At 46.0% G+C, this 15,591-nt stretch overlaps 1 protein-coding gene across 2 annotated transcripts in view; it reads right to left on the minus strand.

Annotated features, from left to right (window-relative positions):
• Positions 1–15,591, minus strand: part of LOC146786069 (dehydrogenase/reductase SDR family member 4-like) — a 128,532-nt gene that overhangs the window by 13,784 nt on the left and 99,157 nt on the right. The window lies entirely within an intron of this gene.

The following is a 15,591-nucleotide window of genomic DNA, read 5'->3' on the forward strand; positions in this document are numbered from 1 at the left end:
GGAAATCTTCATGGCAAATTCTGGTCATGGAAGTCCTTACTTGTAAACTAGAAATGGATTGTTCACAACCAAAGGGGCAAGAAGTGGCAGAGATCATGGTCCAAACAACTTTGTGCATGCTAACAACTATAATGTCCTCAACTGCATCTGTCCAGGCAAGTTCAATTGAGACCAATGCAGAGCTCAAATCAATTTGAGCAGATGAGCATACACTACTTATTTCCAATTCAGACTGGAATCCTTTGCACGACACACCAGCTTGCTAGAGGACAAGTTGAATCACTTGATTATAGCCCCTAACTTGGGTCAGGAAGTTTGGTTGCTTCATAGGAAAGTAGTGGACTTGGAAGACTGGAATAGCATCAACAACATTAGGATCATGGAAGGACTAGAATATAAGGTCCAAGAAATATGTAATTGTCAGATGTGTTGACGTTTTCTTTTTTCCTGATTTACTAGGAATATTATCCTTCAAGAGAGTTCTTGAGAAGGTGTCTCTCTAGTCCATGAGTCTTTGGTAGTCTACAATTTCATTCAGTGGTACCCAGATACTTTCATGATTTATATTTATGGGCCCGGTGATTTTTTTAAATTTTTGCTCAGCATTCAAAAAATCAGGTAGGATACTCGATTCAGAAATATGTGCAACTGGTATGACTATATGCAAATAAACTAAGAACCTTCATATAATTAGGAGAACAACTAAAGTCTGCCAATTGACATTCAAATCTCTGATTTTAAGATTACTTCAAGCAAGACCTTTCTGCACATAAATGTGCTATTTCTACAAGGGATGACACAACAGCCTCTTAATCGCTTTTTTGAAAAAGTTTTGCAATATTTCAGAATGCAAGGGTAATACTTCTAAAAAGGAATAAAGTAAAAATCAATCAACCACACATTAAGCAAATCTCTAAAAAGCATATAAAGTACTTTAGTATGAAATAAACAATGAGATTTGAAGATCTCAACAAACAGAATCCAATCTCTTATATCAAGAGAATACACTGGCTCATTTGATTTCTTTCCCAAATGCTATATATTTTTTGGTACACGCATGTATCAGTTACAAGCTCTTAATCTTTAAATACTGAATAACTACCTTAAGAACATAGAAAAAAGTTGAAAAGCAAGTGTTAAAATATTACATGCAGCCAAAATATATGGTGACTGTAGGAGAGTAGATCTGTTTCACATGTATACCCCCACTTTTTGCTGGTGTTTCACTGTTTTTCAACTTTAGTCTGGCTGGGACCCTGCTATTCAGGGCCCCAGCCTAGCTGCTTCCTCTCTAAAATGATTCCATGTACTTTAGGTACATTACAGATTGGATCTGAGGTGCCCTTATAAGTCCCTAGTATATGGTATACTATGTACCCAGGGCATAGGTACCCCAGAGGCCTACCAGGGGCTGAAGCATGTATTATGCCACCCCTGGAAAGCCACCCAAATGACACCATAGGTCTGCTACTGCAGCCTGGGTAAGATGGTGCATGCACCCCTTACTGAGATATAGGTTCACTATATCTCACCATATACTGCACATACAAACCTATTAGTCACCCCTATGGCAGGCCTTAACAATCCTGAAGGCAGGGTGCTTGGTTATATGTGAGAGGGTACCCAGGCATGAGCTGAGCCCCTCTGCAGCCTTTGGAATCTCTTCTCCGGGGTTGTCAGTAGTGCAGCCTGACCATATACTCTTAAGTGCATTATAACCAAACGGTAAATGCTAAATTTGGACTGGCTGCATGGAAACATGTTGTGTTTGGTGTCAAACACCTTGGAACTATACCCCCACACCAGTAACTGATGTGGGAGTATGATCCCACCCTTCTAGAGGGAGAGACATGGCAGTACTGGGCTACCGGGTAGAAACTTAATAGAGCCCTGGTATCACAAAATGGATGCTTCAGCAACAGACACGGAAACTCTGGCAGGGGGAGGCCTGGACAATAGGTTTCCTGTCACAGGGAGGTATAACCACCTCCCAGACAGGCTTATGTGTATTGGGGCTGGGTGGGAGCACTCTCTGAGTGCTTTGAAGTGCTGCACAGGGGGCACATTTGGGGTCCCTGTGCATAGTCCAGCTCAAACCGGTCCAGGGGATTCCAGCCACTGCTCTGGTGCAAAACTGGACAAAGGAAATCGGTGTAGCCACCCCTCTTTCCAAACCCTCCCATAGGTGGGTCCCCAGAGCTAGTCCAACCTCTTCCTTAGGTATAAGTAAGGAACCTCTGTAACCAGAATTTTAGATTACCCTGGGCGAAACTCTGAAGCTGAATCCTGGACCTTTGACTCTCTGCTAAAGACCTGAGGACTGAAGAAATCTCCCTTGGGGTCAAGGAGTGACTCCCCTGCTTGGCAGGCACCAACGAAGCAATTTGCTGGTCTGCATTTCTGAAGCTCCTGCCGGACTCCGATGTATTTTCAGCCCAAGAAAAGGATTTCCAGACATCTCAGAGGCTGACCCGAGTCCCCAGCAAAGCTGAGACCCACAGCCCTCGTGAGTAGTGTGGAACCGGAACTCCTGGTCACCATGCACTTTTGCAAGTGCATTGGCTTCTCAACGTCTCCTGAAGTCGTGCTTGGGCTGACCTGTAGCCCCCACCTCAAGCACTAAATACACTGAAGATTGTCAGCCTGGTCATTCCGAGTGACCCATGGGCCACCATTTTGTGTTTTGTCTTGAGGTCCCTTTGCGATCCCTGGTCCATTGACTGGTGGGTCCCTGAGGGGGTAACTTTGAATTTCCTTGGGCTTCCCTGGTTGCTCCAGACGTCCCCCAACTTCCTACCAAGTGCTGAGTCCCTCAGACTTTGCTGGTCTGCACCAAAGCATTTTTCTTGTTTCTGCATGGGTTGCTGTTGCCAAGGCTTGTTGCTTCCAATCCGGGCACTGACACTGCAGCACTCGACATCATTTGTGGTAGAGCTCGAATCCAGCTCTTGGTTGTCCTCGACGCCTCCTGGTTCTCGTGGCAGAAGAGTCAAGCTTCACCTCTTTCACCTGAAATCACCCAACATCGGTGGGCATCTGCCTATCGCCTTCCTGGTCACTGGCTAGTGACCCTGCCTCTGTCCCCTCTGCTTTCAGGTTCTTCTCATCTTCGATCCAGGCTTGGATCTCTTCAATCACTTCGCATCTTCACGGCAGCAGCACTTCTTTGCCAGCTCCCATTGAAATCGATGACGCGACCCGACACCAAAAGACACCTCTGGGTGAGGTAACACGAATACTCCGGTGCTCCCGTGGGCGTTAGCCCTAGAACTTCCTAAGTCCAAAAGGGTTTGGTCCTGACTCATTTCTAAGTGTCGCTAATCTTTAAAAATCTAACCGCAACTTTCCCCATAGAAGCTAATGGGAGCTCGCGGCTATGTTCACACACTGCGCACGGCCCCCGTGGGCCCCTTGTGTCACTACCATGGGTGGTTCCTTGGGTTCCCAGCGATTCTACAGGCTCTAGGCCTTGTGTCTAGTTAAGTCGTGGTTCTTATACCACTATTTTAGTACATGGTTTGGCTCGCCCCTAGGGCCTGATGTTTATTTGTGCTATTTTACTGTGATTATTGAAGTGTAACTTATGTGTTTTGACCTCTAGTCTCATAAAGAGACTAGGAGGGTGTGTTTAGTAATAAATACATATATTTTATATATATACCTGGTGTGGATATCTTTCATTTAGGAACTCAAGAGATTATAGACTGTTAAAACAAGCTGCTTTACATTCCTTCAAGACTTAGCCTAAAGACTGCTCTCCATAGCTACCCCTAGGATAGCTTTCAATAAAGGTTGTCTTTAACCTATAACCAATAAGAGGTTGTTTGGACTGATACAGGGTGCCCACTATAACTAGTGGACAGCATATATCAGGCCAACTTTTCACATTGGTGTGCAGCGTGTGGGATTCCAGCTTGCTATTGTTTTACCAGATAATCTCAATTGAGTGACTAACTGAAAACCACTAAAGGTACCGTAGGTACATATAATACAAGCATTAGAATACAGTAAGTTCTACTGAACTTAGAGTTTTGTGTTAAGGGCTTAGCACACCATTTCTGCAACTCAAGAGAGTTTAGTAGGCCACACTAGAGTAGGTAGTGCAATACACCACACCACACTAGTAATGTCTTCAAGGCCAGGAACCAGTAGGTCCTTGCCAGAAGCCAATGGGCTTCAAGATTCCCAGTATGATAGCCTTGCATTCATGGAATTGAGAGCATTATGTACAGCTAGGAAACTGAAGACAGGCAAAAGTCCAACCACCCAGCATCTCATAGAGGTACTCAGGCTAGATGACTTTAGCAGATATTTAGGATCTGAAGGGGTAGGCACAGTGGGTGGGACAGCACCTGAGGAAAGGCCTAGGGGTGTAACTCCCCATGAGCTGACCTCTGAGGCTGGCCAGGCAGATGACAATGGTCTGGACCTGGAAAATCCAATTCCCCTAGACAGTGATGGAAGGACCACAATGGACCCCTCTTTTTCCCTCCTGGGAGAGTTGGTGGTGGGCCTAGAAGGTCAAGATCTCCCTCAGTGGGTGGAGTCTAACCATTCTAACTCATCTATAGGGACCTCAATCTCCTCTCATAGGAGGGAAACCTCTCAGGAGAGAAGGGAGAGACTGCTTAAGTATGAGGAAGCTCAGCTTGAAATCAGAAGAAAGCAGGTAGCACTAGATAGGGATGCCCTAGAGCTCTACAGAGCTAGAGAAAATGTGGGACTAGAGTCCCATGGTGGCAGCAACATCCCTAGAGATAGGGAGAGGTCTCATGACCATAGAAACCTGAATAGGATTGTCCCTCCCTACCAGAGTGGGGATGACATCCACAAATGGATAACTGCACTGGAAAGGGCCTGTAAAGTACAAAGGGTCCCCAAGGAGCAGGGGGCAGCAATCTTATGGCTCTCCTTTGCAGACAAAGGTAGAGATAAGCTCCTCACTGTTAGAGAGGAGGAGGCAAATGATTACAACAGTCTGAAGAGTGCCCTGATTGATGGGTTTGGCCTAACCACTGAGCAATACAGGTTAAAGTTCAGGGATACCCAAAAGGCACAGAATCAAGACTGGGTAGACTTTGTAGATTGTGCTACCAAGGCTCTGGAAGGTTGGTTACTTGGCAGAAAAGTGCATGATTTTAAAGGATTGTACAATTTAATTATGAAGGAGCAGATCCTTAATAATTGTCAGAATCAGTTGTTGCACCAGTATCTGGTAGACTCAGATCTGACCTCTCCCCAAGAATTTGGAAAGAAGGCAGACAAGTGGGTCAGAACCAGGGTGAGGCAGAAGGGACAGAACCAAGGTGGTGAACCCAAGAAGCAAGATCCTAAACACTCTGACAAGGGTGGGGAGAAGGGTAAAGACCCGAAGTCCTCAAAAGGCCTCCAAAAATTTTCTTCAGGTGGGGATTCACAGTCTAACAAGGGAAAAGGCCAAAAGAAACCATGGTGCAACATTTTTAAACAGAAAACTCACTGGACCAGTGATTGCACCAAGTCCAAAGAATCTATTCCAGCCACCATTGCCCCTAGGCAACTGTTCCCCCTAGTACAGCTACAATTGGTTGTGGTAATGTCCAGAATAAGGGTGTAGTAGGGTTGACCCTGGGTTCTGAGATGGACTCTGACCTAGTCAGAGTTCCAACTCAGGCTGTTCTAGTCTGTGATGGGGGCATGGATATGTCCCCCTTTGTGAGCCCCAGTAATCAGGGCAAATACCGACAACAGCCTTTGATAAATGGAAGAGAGGCTTTGGCATTCAGGGACACAGGAGCAAGTGTCACAATGGTGACACAAGATCTTGTGGACCCTGGGCAGATTATACTTGGTGAAATGTACCAAGTGACCAATGCTAGCAATGTCAGAACAGACCATTCTCTGGGAGTTGTTAACTTCTCCTGGGGAGGGGTAACTGGCCTTAAGAAGGTTGTGGTAAGTGCAGACCTACCAGTACAGTGCTTGCTTGGCAATGATCTAGAATCTTCAGCTTGGGCTGAAGTGGAGCTCAGGACACATGCAGAAATGTTAGGGATCCCTGCTCATGTCTTTGCTGGCCAAAATGTCTAACACTGGACAGGCCCTGGATTCTGGAATAATGGACCAGGTGCCTCCCAAGAGGAGGAGCAGTAGGGTTAAGGCAGTGCTTCCCACCTGACTCAGAATGCAGATCAGTCTCCTCAGGGAGATGATCTAGAGCCTGAAGAAGGAACTGTCCCAAAGGAGCTTGAACCTGGCCCGGTTGAGTTCTTGGGGACAGCGGGCCCTTCCAGGTCTGATCTGAGCCAGGAGCAGAAAACCTGCCCATCTCTTGAACCCCTCAGAAAGCAAGCTGCTGATGAGGCTGCTGGGAATGCTAGTGGCACCCATAATATTTCTTGGGATGATGGACGCCTTTACTCAGAGAGTAGAGACCCCAAGGCCTGGTGCATCCAGGAGGTTGGTTATACCTCTGAAGTTTAGGGGCTTCCTATTGACACTAGCCCATGATATTCCCCTAGCAGGACACCTGGGCCAGAACAAGACATAGGACAGAATTGTCCCTCACTTTCACTGGCCCCACATGTTTGAAGACACTAAGGAGTTTTGTCACTCCTGTGTGACCTGCCAAGCCAGTGGTAAGGCAGGTGGAACCACAAAGACCCCCCTGATACCACTACCTGTGGTGGGGGTTCCCTTTGAGAGGGTTGGGATTTACATTGTTGGTCCCATGGATCCTCAGACAGCATCTGGGCACAGGTTTATACTGGTGGTGGTGGACCATGCCATCAGGTACCCAGAAGCAATTCCCTTAAGGACCACTAGAGCACCTGTGGTGGCAAGAGCTCTCTTCGGTGTATTCTCAAGAGTAGGCTTTCCTAAGGAGGTAGTATCTGACAGGGGTGCAAACGGTTTGTCTAGTTACTTGACTGCTATGTGGAAGGAGTGTGGAGTGGACTACATGTTCACCACACCCTATCACCCACAATGCAATGGTTTAGTTGAAAGGTTCAACAAAACCTTAAAGGGCATGATTAAACGACTCTCAGAAAAGCTTAGGCGAAGATGGGACATACTCTTGCCCTGCCTTTTATTTGCATATAGGGAGGTGCCTCAAAAGGGGGTTGGCTACAGCCCTTTTAAACTTTTGGTTGGTCATCCTGTTAGGGGTCCATTGTGTCTGGTTAAGGAAGGATGGGAGTTACCTATCAAGCCCCCCAAACAGGACATAGTGGACTATGTACTTGGTCTCCGCTCCAGGATGACTAGGTACATGAAAAAGGCAACCAAAAACCTTGAGGCTAGCCAGGAATTACAAAAAGCCTGGCATGACCAAAAGGCTGTACTGATTGTCTACCAGCCAGGACAGAAAGTGTGGGTGTTGGAGCCTGTGGCCCCAGCAGCCCTCCAGGACAAATGGAGTGGCCCCCAAACAATTTTTGAGCAGAAAGGGGAGGTCACCTACTTGGTAGACCTTGGAACCCCCATGTTAACAGACTTAAACCATATGTTGACAGGGCAGACATGGGCTTGCTCATGGCTACTGATGAAGGATAGGAGGAAGAGAGGGACCCACTCTCTGACCTGCTTTCTCAGAACCCTGGTGATGGGTCAGTTGATGGTGTAGCCTTGGCAGGCAGCCTCACTGCCCAGCAGCACACTGACTGCAGAAAACTTCTCAGCCAGTTCAGACATATGTTTTCTCTGACTCCAAGTCAGACCACCTGGTGCACTCATGAAGTGGACACTGGGGACAGTCTGCCTGTGAAGAATAAGATCTACAGGCAACCTGACCATGTCAGGGACTGTATAAGGACAGAAGTCCAAAAGATGTTGGATGTGGGAGTTATTGAACCATCAGATAGCCCTTGGGCTAGTCCAGTAGTCCTGGTACCTAAACCTCACACCAAAGATGACAAGAGAGAGATGAGATTTTGTGTGGATTACAGGTGTCTCAATGCAGTCACTAGGACTGATGCCCATCCCATCTCCAGGGCACATGAGCTAATAGATACTTTGGCCTCAGCCAAGTTTCTAATCACATTTGACCTGACAGCTGGCTACTAGCAGATCAGACTAGCTGGTGATGCAAAGCCAAAGACAGCATTTTCTACCCCTGGTGGGCACTATCAATTTGTGGTAATGCCCTTTGCTTTGAAGAATGTACCTGCCACTTTCCAAAGGTTGGTGAATCAAGTCCTTACAGGTGTGGAAGACTATAGTGCAGCATATCTAGATGATGTTGCTGTCTTTAGCTCCACCTGGGAGGATCACCTGGTCCACCTGAGGAATGTGTTGGAGGCCCTGCAAAAGCAGGCCTAACTATCAAGGCTACTAAGTGCCAGATAGGGCAGAGTCAGGTTGTATACCTTGTAGGTGGAGGCCAGGTTCAACCATTGCAGAGCAAAATCCATAATGGACTGGGTTGCTCCTACTACCCAGACTCAGGTGAGAGCCTTCTTAGGCCTGACTGGGTCCCTTAGAAGATTTGTCAAGGGGTATGGATCAATAGTGACACTCCTGAATGACTTAACCTCTAAAAAAATGCCCAAAAATGTTCAGTGGACAGTTAGCTGTCAAAAGGCATTTGATGACATGAAGCAGACCATGTGCACTGCTCCCATTCTGCAAAGTCCTGACTACTCCAAAAAGTTTATTGTCCAAACAGATGCATCTGAGTTGGGGGTAGGGACTGTACTGTCACAGTTGAATGATGAAGGTCAGGCTCAACCAGTAGCTTTCATAAGCAGAAGGTTGACCCCCAGAGAGAAATGTTGGTCAGCCATTTAGAGGGAGGCCTTTGCTGTGGTTTGGGCTCTAAAGAACTTGAGGCCATACTTGTTTGGTACTCACTTCATTGTTCAGACAGGCCATAAGCCCCTCTTATGGCTAAAACAGATGAAGGGTGAAAATCCCAAATTGCTCAGGTGGTCCATTTCCCTACAGGGGATGGACTATACAGTGGAATATAGACCTGGGAGTAACCATGCCAATGCAGATGGACTCTCCAGATATTTCCACTTAGAACATGAAGACTCAACTGGTCAAGGTTAGTTTAATGTCCCTGCGTTTGGGAGGGGGGGGCGTTGTGTAGTAGAGTAGGATCTGCTTCACATGTATACCCCACTTTTTGCTGGTGTTTCACTGTTTTTCGACTTTAGTCTGGCTGGGACCCTGCTATTCAGGGCCCCAGCCTAGCTGCTTCTTCTCTAAAATGACTCCATGTACTTTAGGTACATTACAGATTGGATCTGAGGTGCCCTTATAAGTCCCTAGTATATGGTATACTATGTACCCAGGGCATAGGTACCCCAGAGGCCTACCAGGGGCTGAAGCATGTATTATGCCACCCCTGGAAAGCCACCAATGAGGCAATTTGCCGGTCTGCATTTCCGAAGCTCCCGCCAGACTCCAAAGTATTTTTGGCCCAGGAAGAGGATTTCCAGACATCTCAGAGGCGGACCCGAGTCCCCAGCAAAGCTGAGACCCGCAGCCCTCGTGAGTAGCGTGGAACAAAAATTTCTGGTCACCGTGCACTTTTGCAAGTGTATTGACTTCTCGACGTCTCCTGAAGTTGTGCTTGGGCTGACTTGTAGCCCTCACCTCGAGCACTGAATCCTCTGAAGATTGTCGGCCTGGTCATTCTGAGTGACCCATGGGCCGCCATTTTGTGTTTCATCTCGAGGTCCCTTCGCGATCCCTGGTCCGTTGACTGGTGGGTCCCTGAGGGGGTAACTTTGAATTTCCTTGGGCTTCCCTGGTTGCTCCAGACGTTCCCCGACTCCCTACCAAGTGGTGAGTCCCTCACACCTTGCTGGTCTGCACAGAAGCATTTTTCTCGTTTCTGCATGGGTTGCTGTTGCCAAGGCTTGTTGTGTCCAATCCGGGCTCCGACGCTGCAGCACTCGACATCTTTTGTGGGACAGCTCGATTCCAGCTCCTGGTCATCCTCAATGCTTCCTGGTCCTCGTGGCTGAAGTCAAGCTTCACCTCTTTCACCTGAAATCACATAACATCGGTGGGCATCTGCCTATCACCTTCCTGGTCACTGTCTAGTGACCCTGACTCTGTCTCCTCTGCTTTCAGGTTCTTCTCATCTTCGATCCAGGCTTGGATCTCTTCGGACACTTCGCATCTTCACGGCAACAGTACTTCTTCGCCAGCTCCCATTGAAATCGACGACGCGACCCGACACCAAAAGACACCTATGCACCCGGCTTCCCTGGGTGAGGTAACGCGAGTAATCTGGTGCTCCCGTGGGTGCTAGCCCTAGAACTTCTTAAGTCCAAAAGGGTTTGGTCTTGACTCATTTCTAGGTGTCCCTAATCTTTAAAAATATAACCGCGACTTTCCCCATAGAAGCTAACGGGAGCTCGCGGCTGTGTTCACACACTGCACAGGGCCCCCATGGGTCCCCTGTGTCCCTACCTTGGGTGGTTCCTTGGGGTCCCAGCGATTCTACAGGCTCTAGGCCTTGTTGTCTAGTTAAGTCGTGGTTCTTATACCACTATTTTAGTATATGGTTTGGCTCGCCCCTAGGGCCTGACGTGTATTTGTGCTATTTTACTGTGATTATTGAAGTGTAACTTATGTGTTTTGACCTCTAGTCTCATAAAGAGAATAGGAGGGTGTCTTTAGTAATAAATACATATATTTTATATATATACCTGGTGTGGATATCTTTCATTTAGGAACTCAAGAGATGATAGACGGGTAAAACAAGCAGCTTTACATTCCTTCAAGACAGCCTGAAGGCTGCTCTCCATAGCTACCCCTAGGATAGTTTTCAATAAAGTTTGTCTTTAACCTATAACCAATAAGGGGTTGTTTGGACTGATACAGGGTGCCCACTATAACTAGTGGACAGCATATATCAGGCCAACTTCTCACAGTGACTGGCTATAAAATGGAGTTTTGGAAAGCGCATCTTTGAAAATTCAGTTTCTTATAACCCTTTTGAAGGAGTGCTGTAGGAAGTGTGCAACATTGAAAAGGATCAATGCAGTCTCATGATCCAAAAGTGTTATTTCTCAAATAAGCTTACCAAAATTCTATAAAATTCTTGTTTTAAATTGAGGTAATGCAAACTAAGGGCCTGATTACGTCTTTGGCGGTCTCTGTGACAGCAGCGTCATTGTCCCTACTAGCCTGCTTGGCGTCCACCAGCCAGATTTCGATGTTAGCGGTCCCACAGACGTAACATCGTCTGGTTCCCGTCGTCCCCGCCAGGCTTTCTCACCATCTGTGATGGAATCACAGGCAGCAGTGGCTGATGGCAGAAGTCCAGACACTGTATCAGCCATGCAGATTACAATGTGAATTAATGCAAAGCAGACTGTACGGGTAAGATCTCCACACTCGACCCAGCAGGAAACCAGGAAATAAGGTGAAAACCTTATGTCTTATTTCCACTCCTTTTCCCTTCATGGAGCCCAACGTCCAAGTCTCCCCTTTGCAGCAGACACTTGTCTATGCGGGAAATCCACACCCTCGTCACCAGAGGCACAGGTAAGTCACACGTACATTGCTGCACTATTCCAATGGCTTTATAGCCGTGCTGCTGGACATTGCTCACACAAGCAATGTCTCCATATGTCCAATGCATATGTGTATATTTTCTACCTATGCACATTAAAATACATACAAATGCATTGACATTGTGGGGAAAACTGTGGGCTACCACATGCGGCGGTCTCCCTCTGTCGGGTTACCGCTGTCGTCACACTGCCAGCACATCGGGAACATGCAAGTACGGCAGGCGGGATACCAGCAGCTTGGCGGTGTCCTTAGGGCCGCAGCAGACTGGCGGTTAGACTGCTAAAGTCGTAATCAGGCCCTTACAGGTACATGCATCAACCATTTTTGCGAGCACAAACGGTGTGATTCGCAAAAATCGTCCGTTTGCGCCCGCAAAAAGGGCTTCTGTGATGCATCAACCTGTCAGCCTCTTGCAATTTAAGAAATCGCAAATTATTGAGATTTCTTAAATTGCGATTGCATTTAAGGAATTGCAAATTGCGATTCCTTAAATGCAATGCATGATGGAATCGCAAATTGCGATTTTGCTAATAGGGGGTGCAAATTACCATCAATTTGTAGTTGATGGTAATTTGCAAAAAAAAAATGCACTAAAGTGCATTTTTCAAAGTTGTAGGTTACACGCACTCACACACACATGTGTGTGCGCAACATGTGGGCACAGACCAATTTCAAGGGTGCAAGAGGGTGTCCTTTTGACACCCTTGCACCCTTGAAATTGCATGCGCAATTTGCGATTACCAATGGTACTCGCAAATTGCGCATGCAATCCCCCATTCATTCCTATGGGCCTGTAGGCCCATAGGAATGAATGGGAAGGCATTCCTTCATTGCGACCCGCAATTGGCGAGTCGCAATTAAGGAATGTTTGGGAATCGCTAATTTTATAGCGATTTCTACATGCATAGGCTTTTCCAATTCCTTAATTGCGATTCCTTAATAATCGCAATTAAGGAATCGCAAAAGCCTACATTGATGCATGTACCTTTAAGTCCCTAATTTTGTTTCTCCCACATCAATTTAGAACAACCCAATCTTTTTTACAACTTTCACTATATCCTCTGGGAGAGAGCAAGGCCAACATCTTACACAGAAATTTAATTTTAGATTACACAACCAGAAGCATTAACCTGTTAATAAAAATGCTTTTTTTCCTAAATTCCAGGAGCCAATTTTAGAGCATAAGCACCACATACCCTTTTACTATTACAACACACATCTATTTATTTTGTGCCTTTAAGAAGCACCACTTCCAGGGAAGTTGTCAGAAAGTTGTACACATCAAAAAGAGATGAAGATGCCAGCATCCCTTACAATGAACGACAACCTTCATCAAATGACATCCATGTCATTGTCTATTTCAGCACGACTTAAGAACATGACACAAAAGGCATCATCCTGCCACGGAGAAAAGGAAAAGCAGAGATGAGAGGAAAGATGCAAAAAAGTTGGCGGATGAACAGTGGAAGGAAGGTAGCTAGCTCAAGGTGTAGCAACAGAGAGGGCAGCTTTGAAAAATGAAGGTAACAGGGATGAGAGACAAAAACTAGGCATCTAGCAATATGTAAATGGTGCAATGAGGACTCTAATGTGGAGGAAAGAATTGCAGAAGCCACAGTGAGTTAGCCTTAAGCAAGAGTGTAGTGTAAGGAGCCATAGTGGAGATGAAACAAGGAATTCTTGGATGAGTTCATAAAGAATTAACACATATTCGTTTTTAGTTTTATAGGGCATTACATCGGGGTATTTGAGTATCTCCAGTCAACTGAAAGGAGAATGTTTAAAGAGTTCTAAACTTTTTCATCCCAGTATTAGAATTATTTAGGTTCCTTAGGTTTTTGTTAGTGCCAATGATCTCGAGATATGCACTAAGGTGATAGGTTTTTAAAAGTGATACATGGCAATCTGAACTTTATTCTAGCTTCTAAGAGGAGACAATGGTAATTCTTAGAGCTGGGGAAAGTCACATTTCCTTTACCCCAAGAGCAGGCTTGTCACCGAGAGAAGTAGTGCTTTGATCGGGGATAAAAGATGGAGTGACAGCCAAATTTGCCTAACCATTGTTTGTTATCACCACAACCTCTACTGTATATCAAAAGCCATTAGGTTGAAATACATTTGCAGTTTCATTATGGCTCGAAGTATGACTCTTGCTCTATTTGGCTGTATGCTCAGTGTAAGAGGACATAGACACATCTGGGTCAATCTACATACCAAGTGATATGTCATTGATGGCCAATGCCAATGAGGACAAATACAGGTTGATATTGGTAGGAAGTTGTTCAGTGTCCCAGGGCAGAAAGGAGTTGCTAGCCTCAGATTGTGACAACCAAAGCTTTTTACCATTTATGACCCCTGACTTAATCTCACTGTTGAACCCAAAACTGAGCAACAAGTACACCCCCCGTAACACTTAATTCTCAGAGTAGATGCCAAGCAGTCCAAGGCTTATTCTGTGAGGTGTTTTGGAGGTAGAGAATCATAACTAAAAAAAACATGATAAAAATACAAAACTTAAGGAGCTTGTATATCTGTTTATAAAAAGAAAGTACTTTATTGCTATTCTACAGGCAACATGCTTAGTGCACAAAATCAACATAGGGCATTCAAAAGTGGTGCCAAGGGGAAACAACATCTGTGGTAATCTGGTGGCACACTCTTTAATGGCAAAGTGTGTTGACCGTGGCACTTTCCTGACAGAAAACTCAATGGACCTACTTGGCTGAACTCTCTGGTAACACAGTTAGTTTGAGTTGCATCAGTCCATCTCAGTAATGCTATAGTCCCTTCCCTGTCAGGGGGCAATCACATAGTATCTTTTCCATCCAAGATGTGTGTTCTATCTGAGGCAGACTGTACTAGCATCCTACAGGAGGAGTTTGCTGTTCTCTATAGTGTGCACAGCTCAGATCACACCACAGACAGTGATCTTGTCCAGCCTGCCTCACTGATATACACATGGTGTCTTTGGCACCCATTAGAGAGGAGGCAGCAAACGTTCAGGATGCGGATGCTCTGGTGAAGTCTTGGTGGTTGCAGATCATCAGATCTTGCACTTGTGATCTTCCTCAGGCCGAAACACGAAAACACACCGCCCAAACAAACTAGGTGCACATCCTTCCTTATGATGGGGATTATGTAGCCCTTGTGCAAGATCCTCAGCAGCTATGACTCTTCTTTGGCACTCTAGATTCATTTTATAAGGGCCAGCAGATGACAGTTCAATCTTCTTCTAGTTATACATGGTTTTGTTACATTTGTTTTAGTTCAAGAACTCAGCTGTCTAAAAGAACTTTGGTAAGTACAATCTACCAAGGTATGCAGTTCTATTCCACTGCTGGGTGAATTGAGACAAAAGTAAACGTTTAATCTTCTACTTCCTCTCTTTCATCATCTCTCCTCTTCTGAGCAGATCCGTCCTCATGCAGGAGTAACTTTAATTCCTTTCAAGAGCAACTTATCTACTATATTCCTTTAAGCAGGGTCTAGGCAGCTCCTCATGGCATTCTTGGGCCAAAGTCCACACATTACTGGTCCCAAACATGGCAAGGGGGGTTGGCGGTTACCCATCCCTGGAAGCTCAAGGAGTTTCATGGACCAGCACTGGTGTAGTAACCCTGAATTCAGGAAAAGAAAATTTACCACACAGGCTAGACGTTTCCATCCCATCTTTAAATTGCAGAAGGCAGGTGTGTAGGGGTTTGAATCAGGGCAGTCCTGCCCATTTGCGTATTTCCCTAAGACTGGTTCAGCCATGGTGTGTGGCAGGAAATGTGAATTGGAAGGTTGGTGGTGATGGATGGTGCTGGGTGTCTCCTGTCAGCAGCAAGCCAAAATAAGAGCAGAAAGCCAAGGGGGTACTTCCCTACTAAGCTACCTTGTAACCTGTGGGGATGTGCCCCTCTAAAGGATAATAGAGCAACAAAGGTCAACATGAAACTCCCTAGCTTAAAAAGGACCCTCTTTCTGTACTCCTTAACACACAATACAGTAGGACCCACTACCATTGACCCTTACACGGTTCCCTGGGAACCCCTGCAATTCCATATTTATGGACTATGCTCCCTGTCCAAA

This window comes from Triturus cristatus, chromosome 11, assembly GCF_964204655.1.
Source record: "Triturus cristatus chromosome 11, aTriCri1.1, whole genome shotgun sequence".
NCBI classification, from domain to species: Eukaryota; Metazoa; Chordata; class Amphibia; order Caudata; family Salamandridae; genus Triturus; species Triturus cristatus.